This window comes from Oryzias melastigma, linkage group LG14 (assembly GCF_002922805.2).
Source record: "Oryzias melastigma strain HK-1 linkage group LG14, ASM292280v2, whole genome shotgun sequence".
NCBI classification, from domain to species: domain Eukaryota; kingdom Metazoa; phylum Chordata; class Actinopteri; order Beloniformes; family Adrianichthyidae; genus Oryzias; species Oryzias melastigma.
The window spans coordinates 16357029-16366992 of record NC_050525.1 but is presented as its reverse complement, the minus strand read 5'-3'; the positions used below and the strand labels follow the sequence as shown (position 1 = coordinate 16366992).

The following is a 9964-nucleotide window of genomic DNA, read 5'->3' as shown; positions in this document are numbered from 1 at the left end:
GCAAACCCCCCCCCCCCCGGGCCGCGGAATAACTCCACACTGGCTGGCCGGTCCACAGCCCCAAAAAGGTTGGGGACCACTGCTTTAGACCACAAATGGTTACTTTAAAATATATTTTCTTAAAATAGTTTAGAAAATTAATGTCTGTGAGTATATAAAGATGTTAATTTAGTCAGCAATGTATGTTTAGGTCGATCAAGCGTTAGCATTAGCCATCCTGTGGGAAATCCCTTTATACATTAGCATCAAGCTAGCGGACTTTAGCTTCATGTGTTAGATTGTTGATCTATTAAGCTTAGATCGAGTCAGATCATCCCTAGTTTATATTATAATTATATTTATAACTATATTTGACAAACGCAGCATGTTGTCGAAGGATTAAGTCTTAAAATCTGCTGGGTTGAGCTCTGATCTTTCCTACTGCCAGACCAGAAAAAGTGATGAAATTATTATGAACCTCCAATTTTAGGATTTTAGCCTTTTTTTTTATTCTTAAATCTGCCAAGAGTGAGCAGGATATGAAAAAATTACTACTATAGGAGAAATGATAATAATTAAATTTGAAATACAGCAAAATAATCTTCTATTTTTCTGTTACTTCTTTCCATCACAACTCCAGTGCACGTTGTTTGAATTTCCTTTAAAAAAGATCCTAAACAAGGTTTCTTCAAAATGTGATGTCATATTGATAGAAACAGAAAGTCTTTCAAGTTCGCACGTGTGAATGTACAAACACTGGCTCTCACGCACGTACATAAATAACTCTCCCCGTGAAACCATCCGTGAAGCCACAGAGCAAGTGAAAACACAGCTGGAGGTGCCTCATCTACCTCTTAACCTTCAAGGCCATGCCGCCAAGCTACAGCACGGCCGTGTGCAGCGAGCGCTCTTTTGAAGAACCCGTGTGGTCACTCGGTATTTGATTAAAATGAGACAGTAATAAAGACAAAAGTTTAAAGATGGCTGACTTGAAGGGAGGGGAAAGAAAGTGGAGGGGTGAAAGGATGGGATCTGAGAAGGTGAAGCAGCTGCTGCCATCCACCATCACTCACCACCCCTCCCCATCAGAGCACACTTAATATCCCACAAGGGCAAAGCTGTGGAGCTGAACCGCGTCCGTGACTCTGTCAAACAGACCCCGCTGATGGCGGAGCAGAAGGCTCCTCTGTTCACCATCCACTGCAGAGGAAAACGGACTGGAAGCAATTAAACAGGAAATATTCTTAGTGCTGAATGTGGAAGACATTAAAATGTATAATCAACTACTTAATGACTCCACTTGATTCTATTTTGCCTCTAAAACACGCAGTAAAGTTATGCAAGTTTTCTGGCATTTGTCATAACTGATTTTTTTCCCCCCTAAAGGCCAAACTAACCTTTACCCCACACTTAAACCCCATCCTAATTCTTCACTTTTTGCTGTTTTGGCTGCTATGGCAACCAGCTTTTGTCTCCTCTCGTGATAAACACTTCCGAACGCGTAAACACAGCATTACTTCACAAGAACAACTAGTTGACAAACTAGCGGAGGAAAAGCTTAAAGACAAAACACACACATGACAGCCATAACAGTCAGGAGACTGAAAATCACACATCCATCTTGTACCGTCAGCACACAGAGTCCCACATGGAGCAAAGCAGACGAGTTCACATCTCCCTGCATTCCATCTAATGAAGCAATTTGCGACATAAAGCCGCAAAATGTTGTATCGGGTCGTGTTATTGTTCTGAAAACACATGAATATTCATCAAAGTGACAAGAAGTTTTGTTTAAAAGTTTGCCAGTGCACTAATTTTTACTGAAGGGGGAAAAAAAAAAAAAAAATAGGTCGCTATCTTCCTTTCGCAGAGACTCTTTGGCTCTTCCTCGCCGTACAGATGTGGGAATCTGTCAAAATATGCAATTTCTCATCACCCGGCTCAGAGAATGGGAGGCCGACTTGGCTTATTGGTTACGAAATTCTCCATCAACTCCTGTGTTAGTGGCGCGCCAACAGCTGTTCTCTAAGAAAATGCCTTTGTATCATGTTGCTCCATTACATTTCTTGTGGTAAGACTGGGAATTAAACTTGTCTGTCTTCCTTTTACACATCAGCTAACAATGGCAAATCGATAAAACGGCAGACGGCTGAGGTCTAAAGCTTTAAGTGACAAAATTAAAAGCATTTACACTCGGAGTTGTTTGCTATCTGAGTCACCCAACCGGCACAATACGACGTTTCACCTGCGCAACTGGGTTCTGTGCGAGTATTTGAAGTTACAGGAGCTTAGATGGTATCGCTTACTTCATTAAAAACACATGAGACGTGGCACAGACAGGCTTTCTCTTCTTCTCTTTCCTCAGCTCGCCTCCCTCTAGGTTTCATCACTTTTAATCCAGGCAGCACCACGAGTAATTCTTTTTTTTCTCTCTCTTATCTGTCTTTTCATGTGACTGATGAAATGAAAACATCTTTTCATTCAGGTACATGTGAGGGTGAGCGACCACATGTCTGCACTGATCATCTCCTCAAAGGGAAAGATTCAATAAAAAGATCAGAGCAGAATTCATCCCCTTGATTTGTGAGGAATGAATAGTCCCACTCCGATCAATTTTTGATAAATTTTTGATCAGTTTTATAAAGCGTGTCCAAAGACGTACATGGATCTGGTGGATGAATCTGAATGGAGCTTGCGGCTTGCCGTACCTTCTACATCTAGGGATGTGAGGAAAAATCGATTTGGCGATATATCGCGATGTTTCGTTTGGCAATACTTGTATTGATTTTTAATCCTAACAAGGCGTTTTTTGATTAATTATTCATTATTCAGCGTCTTACTTTTGCTTTCTACCTAAGCCTCCTGACCGCTAGCTAGCAGCAGAAGACACTTCTTTGAGCAGCTCTATATGCCACCAAAACAACAACAAGATCTTGTGAGAACCAGCTTGTGTTAAAAATGTGTGTTTTTTGTTGTTATGAGATAAGTACTTTGAAGTTTTTACTTAGGATGGGTACCGAACTGAAACTCTGTGCCACGTTGCTGCCAAATCTCATAGAAAAACGCAGATTACGGTGCTTCATAGCGACTCAGATAAGATTACAATGAAAGATATAATAATATTCAGGTAGAGTTTTTTAAGTCATATTTTAAAAAAGTAAAAAAATTGTTCTGGTACAGTCTTGGGATACATGCATATTGTATCGCCAGACTCTTGCCAATACACACCCCTATCTACATCACACCTACAAGTTTTTTATTATTTGCTCCTTATTTACAACAATTTGAATAACGAAATAATCGGAAATGCAATTTAAAGCTAATTTATTTCTATTTATTACCTTCATTATGAGAAAAATGCCTCAAGAACATATTGAAACACAATTTCATCAGAGTTGGTCTTTCATCGAGGACGGAAAAAGACTGTGTTTTACAAAGGTATGAATCAAACAAAGGTGCCATTTGGGTGTTTAATTTGTGAAAAAAGATGTGCAGGGTGATCATTTGTGTGTCTTTCTAAGGGTCAAAGTAGATTCCTATTACTGTAATTAGGATTAATTGCTAAGTTAAAAGATTAATTAGCTGCAGACAGTCCTGAGTTGTTTAAATCACATAGAAAACGCACTTTTGAGAGCTAAAATTCCACAAATTGTATGATCTAAACACATTTTACTCATAAAACAAAGCTTTCTTAACCTATTATAGTTCTACACATTCCAGTTTCAAATGATTTTATCAGGAATTCACACATTAAATGCTTTTTTAGAATGAACTCTACTAAAAAAATACACATTTAAATATATTTTAAGACATGAAAAGGAGACCTTGTTTCGCTGACAGCTCCAACAGAGCCGTGCTGCACAGATGTGCAATCAGCACACGATCACATTAAAAGGATCTCTTCTACTCTGGAATAGACCGTGAATAAAGACAGCAGCTCCATCAGAACTGGGCCTCTGAACAAACAAAAAAAAAGAGTCTCAAAGCTCCAGTCAATCACGCTGCAGCATGATGTTTCCTTTGACCAGTCGAGTTAGTCATACAGTAATATGTTAACCAGAGCCATGAGGGGATGCGCTGCCATGACGGGACGGAGGGAGCATGCGGGGGAATCCTCGTTTTCCTTGGATAACCAGGATTAAGTAAGGATTTAATCACGTGGATGGAAGGATTTGGGGATATTTCTAATTCAAAATAAAAGTCCTGCACAAAAAACTCAATAAATAAATAACAGAAAGGATGTGGTTGCCATGGTAACCAACCAATGACTAGATGAAGCACAAAAGGAGTTTCCCCATCATGGAAAACAATTTTTTTAACTTTATTTTGAAGGTTATGTAGACAATACGTGTCGTAACTTAACTTACTAACTTACTAACTATTAACTTACTTAAAGTTTTTTTTGTGATAAATTGGAAAAGCATGCCTTCTCCCAATAGTGTGGCTTGTGTTATATCTAAGGGGGTGGCCGAGAAGTAAATAAAAACACAAACCTCAGGCATCAGCAACATGAACCGAGTGAGAGATGCAGCGTAAACATTTCCACTAGCTACTTGGGGAGTCAACGAGGACAACCGAGTTTATGTTTGCTTTTTGCCGGATGTCATCTGTGAGCCATTAGGGAACTGTTGTGAGGATGTGTCTCTGTGACATATACCTGACGAACTGCAAAGAAATATGATGGATAAATACGTCTTTTTTTTAATGTTTGAAAATGTAAGGACTTGTGGTTGGGGTTTGAGTGTAGGAAGTCGGAGTGTTAGGAGCTCAGCGAGGATTTATGATTTCTCTGTGTGCACGGTTGGCTCTTTGTGTGTGAATGGGTGTGTGAGTGATGGAAGGAGGAGGAGGAAGTCTCTGAGTCACTTTCCGATATTTGTACTCAGATGTAATTTCCCAAGCTTGAAACAAAACCCAGAACAGAAACGGTGCTGGGGTACAATTAGACGGATTTTTGTTTGAACTCCCACATTTGAAAGACATGCTGCCTCTTTCTCTTCTCCCACTTTTCGGGTTCTTTTATTGGAAACTCAGTACAGATAACTTGGTAGATCTTACACGAGTGTTTAGTCACAGCACTTCCACTGCAAAATCGATTTCTGTAGAAAAAAATTACTATTTTTTGGGAGATATGTAACTATTTCTGTCCTCAGTGAATTCAATGAACTTTATATAATTATTTACCTTTCTTATTTTCATTTTGATCAAGACTTTCTTTGAAGTCTCGATCAACATCGAATGCTGAGTGCCGATCATTATTGGATATTTAAGTTATTCTTATTATGATCCACACTTTACATTTCAAGCTTATAATTCTGGATAAATACTACACTAAAAGTCTGCAAGTCATGAACGCATCATGACATGTTATTGCCGGAATGTGCAGCAAAATTTGGTTAAAAATGTTAAACAGTTCTAAAGAAATTAATGCTAAAGTCACTAAACTTTCTCACATGACTAAATATCACTTTTTTACCATAATAGTTCAGTTTTTTTAGGTAATAGTTAAACTATTTTTACTAGTTCTTTAAAGCTGCATTCAATGTTTACGTGTTAATGATTAAATTATGTTAATAAAATCAAAAAAAGGAAAAACCTGAATCTGTTTATAACATTTTTCTTGTTTTTGTAATGTGTTACAAAAGTATCGGGATTGGGATTCGGTATTGGCAGATACTCAAAATCAAATGACTGAATCAAATTGGGACCCAAAAAGCCTGATTGGGACATTCCTTATTATTGTGTTTTAAATTGTCACCTGAATGAAAATTCTGTAATAATGGCGTCATCTCCACCTGTCACTGGACTACCATTGAGAGTTGACATCAGTCACTGTAAAATTCTAACTTTTTATAAAAGCTTCAGCGCTCACATGTAAAACTGTAACTGACAAATGCCACCACTTGGCAAATTTTCTGAAAAACCTGCATTAGATTCGCCGCATGGTGGATTTTGGGATATGTGACTGTGATATGAGACTATCAATTCACAGAAATGCACCACTGAGTTTAAAATAACCACACATCCATCATCTACCATCTCAATATTTGTTCTATATCATCTGGGTCAGGTGACCTGCTGCAGACTGGTAACCAGTTCAGTGTGTACCCCACTAGCAGACCCCAATGTGGATTCAGCAGGTGATGTATGGATCTGGGTCATGCAAAAATAAAATTAAGTACGCTTGGTTAACAATTATGTTCAGCTAATATTGCAATTTAGAGGGTTTTATCATGAATATATTTAAGAGTTTTGGCCACATGTAAGTTTATTTCCAATTGTGCAAAATAATATTTTTACATTTTTTAGTGTGATAGCACTTTTATGCATCAGAAAGACTTTAACAATTCTTTATTGGTGCTACTTTTTTATTGCAGAATTAATAGTGTGATGCCAACAAAAAAATGATGAAATACAAAACAAAGAGTGCGTCTTCACAAAGAGATTTATGTGTTCTTCACAATAAAAAAAAAGGTGTGAATATGGATATGTTGATCATACCAGAAACTTGTTTGTGTCCTTTCTAATCTTTTTCATGTTTTCTATTTTTATTTTATATGTATAAACTATTTAAATCAATCCAATTTTATTTGTCGTATATTTGAATTGGATTGCATTGCAGGCGTAAATTTAAATAACTAACTGATTCATTTACATGGCATAAAACTAACTAAAATTCATTTGTGTTTGCAATAAATCAAATTACTTTAAACTGATGCTAAATCAGAAGTGGCTTATCTATGAATCCTAAACTGTTCAAACTTTGTGAGAACAGCAAAACGGAAAAACTGCCAACAGTAAATGGCTTCGGTAGGATATCAGTTTCAAAGTGGGTGGCAAATGTGCAATTTGATTACACTGTGGATCCCTGAAGTTTACTTTAGCCTCTCGAAATAGCTTGAGAATTGTTGATGATAAAACCTCAACTTGGAAATTCCCTAGCATAATTCCATTGGAATAACCAAAAAAACAAAAAAAAAAAACGTATCCTTAAGAAAGAGTATTTTATCCTGAGAGCCAGACGAAAAAGGCAGAAGCTCCAGACAGAATCTGACTGCATGTCAAAATGATTCTAAAGGCAATATTTCAGAATCACAAGAGATGTAAAAAAAATCAAATAAAATAAGCTGACGCCAAGCAGCTGCTATATTGCAGTGGGTCACCCACAAACTGTAAAAGTGTATCATTTAGCGGTCAAAAAGTTGAGACTCCAGCCCCTGACCCCGTCTGGCGCTGTATCATTCTCACTTCACTCCGCCACACTGAGCCCCATGAAGTGCAAGGTAAACAGCAGAGTATTGACTCAGTTGATAAGCTCTGAAAAGACGTGACACAGAGCTGCATGCACATGCATCTCTGCACTGACAGGCTTGATACTGAAGGCATTTATTATTGTCACAAAGATGAATAAAACCATATTTTACAAGATAGTGTTTGTCCAACGTGGACACAGAGGCGCCTAGAAGATCCATTTTTCTTTTCTGGCTACAAAGAGTTCTTTAAAATGCTGCTCCTGTTTTTGGGAGGACCTGTTCCAGCTGTAGCTGATGCTAGTTTGTGCAGACGGAGGCCCAACACGGTGGTAGCCGCACCGACGAGATATGCATATGGTTCATGTTAGAAGTCCTGCTGCATGCCTCATCACTTTACAAGTAAACCAAACTGGTTTTAGCAGTGAGTCACACTGCAGTGTTGGACCATGCAGGGACAACACACAAAAAAAGTGCTTCTTTCTGTGCAGTGTAAAGCCAGGAGCTCCAGATGCGAGCACAGCAGACACCAGAACTAGCTATTGTGGCTAGACACTTAAATGTGCCCCTGAGTTCCCATTTTTAGCTTTCGGTCAAATGCAGTGAAACCTATAAATAGACTTCATAGAGGATGGGGGGGGGGCGTCAAATCAGTTTTCTGACCTCCAAAACTATTTATTTCCTCTTCAGCTGAGACAATATTTGTCTCCATTTGCATAAAAGCAATCCAAGAGGGAGGAATCCCGGCGTGTGCCTTGCTTAAAGGCACATCCTTCCCTCCTCTGCTAGCCGTAAATCCGTACAGTCGTATCAAATGTTCTCACTAGGAAATACTTTTACTAATGTTGGCCCCTCTCATGTGGTTTGCTCCCTTTGCTGCTTCCAGCCCTTTGAAGGAAACTGGTGACATGTTATTAAATAGCTCCAGATAATGAGCTTATGTGGTGGCCCTGCACACAGATCCCCGGCTGTTGGGCTTTGATGTTTAATTGGGAAACCTATATTGTAATTTCTGAAATGATCATCGATAGTCAAGCTGAGAATGTAGCAGACCTGGATAGTTTGGGGGTGTTACATCCCTTTAAAACCCCTGAAATCCTTAAAAAGTGATGCTTTTGTCATATCCATAACTTCTCCTTCTTTTACCAGGCTTGGGACATGCACTAGCAGGAGACTGCTGTATTTATCTTTTTGTCCATCTTTACGTGAATAAAAGACAAAAAAATGTATATCATTTTAGATCTTTTTTATCCTTTTGCCTCCTATTTATTGTGTTTTTTATTAGTTTTTGTACTTTATCTTGTGTGGGATCAGCAGACCTAACTATTTCCTTTCTATCTATCTATCTAAAACAAAACAAAAAACTATTTTACTATTATTATCTTATTGTTATGATTATTTAAAAAAAACAGTTTTCAGTTTTTTGGGTTTTTTTTTTTTTTGGATAATTGAGGGTTCACATTTGGGGGCAGTGCCCCCCTTTCCCCATGCCGACTATATCCGGCCTTGGAATGTGGTCTTCCTAAACGCAGCATCCCATTAGCTTCATCATGAGGGATCCAGCTTATGAATGCAAGAAGGATGCGAGGTGCAAAACCCCTTAGCCCCCCTCCCCAATTAAGAATCCATCCAGCTAAAGCCCATTTCTAAACCTGAATTCATCCTGATCATTGATGGGAAGGGAATAAAAGGGTAAAGGGATGCTACTTACATTCATCGGATCCCCTCGGTTGCTCTGGACAAAAGATCTGGATATTCCCTGAAATTGCAATTCCAATCTCCCCCTCCAAATGGGAGTCAATCCACCGGAAGGAATCTTGATTTGATCCAAGCTGTTCAGCTATTGTGGATTCATTGTATTCAAACTATATGTATAAAAACTGATCCGGACTGGAGGTAATGGGAGTAAAAGTCTAATGAGACCGGGGAGCAGCTTGTGTCACCCCCGCTCTGACGCGTCCTGGTGCGTCCTGGTGCGCCTCTGTCAGGTGAGCGCGTCTGGATCAGCTGGCAGGCTGCGCGGCTTCTTTGCAGTCTGCAGCAGGAAGGGAAAAAAAGCCCCTCCTGCGTCGCTCTGATCTGTTCACCCCCTCCTCCTCTCAGCATCCAGTCATTCAGAAAAGAGCCGCTTCTTAAACAGACGCTGCACCTCACCAACCAGATCTGACTCCTCCACCACAAGGCTCAGTCAGTCCCCCTCCATCTCTCCTCTCCGCACCTTGCTCCGCCCTTCTCTTTGCCGACACTTTAATTTATTCGGGGAGCCACACAAAAGAGGGGGAGCAGGGAGGAGGACGGAAGGGAAGAGTGGAGGACTTTGGTGCCCCCCAGCTCCACTCAGTGGAAGTTCCTTTTTGGAGACAAAGGAGTGCACGAGGAAAAGCTGCAAGACGAGTCTTTATGGTTATATGTGAGACTTTTTTTTAAGTTTTACTTTAATTAAAATGTTCCATGGTTGATAAAACTGATTTAAGGATTCTTCCAAATGATCTCAGGTTACAAAAACTAAAGAAGTATTCAAAGTATTTGGTTTGTGTATCATCCAGAAGGGAGTCATTTATCATCACAGATTTTAGGTCAACGCTCCACCTGCATCACTGAGACAGAAGAAGGGAGAAGTGGAGGGAGAGGGGGTGGTTCAGGCTATAATGTGGGGGAGGTGATGGTGCTTTGGGGGGGTCTGCAGAACATGGATAGAAATCAATCCATCGCTGCTTGTTCCAGGTCTCCATGGA

At 39.5% G+C, this 9964-nt stretch overlaps 1 protein-coding gene across 1 annotated transcript in view; it reads right to left on the bottom strand.

Annotated features, from left to right (window-relative positions):
- Nucleotides 1-9573, bottom strand: part of dchs1b (dachsous cadherin-related 1b) — a 92106-nt gene extending 82533 nt beyond the window's left edge. The window contains exon 1 of the mRNA XM_024265865.2: nt 8941-9573. The gene's annotated coding sequence lies outside the window, so the exon portion shown is untranslated. The remainder of the gene's footprint in view (nt 1-8940) is intronic.
- Nucleotides 9574-9964: the final 391 nt, after the last annotated feature.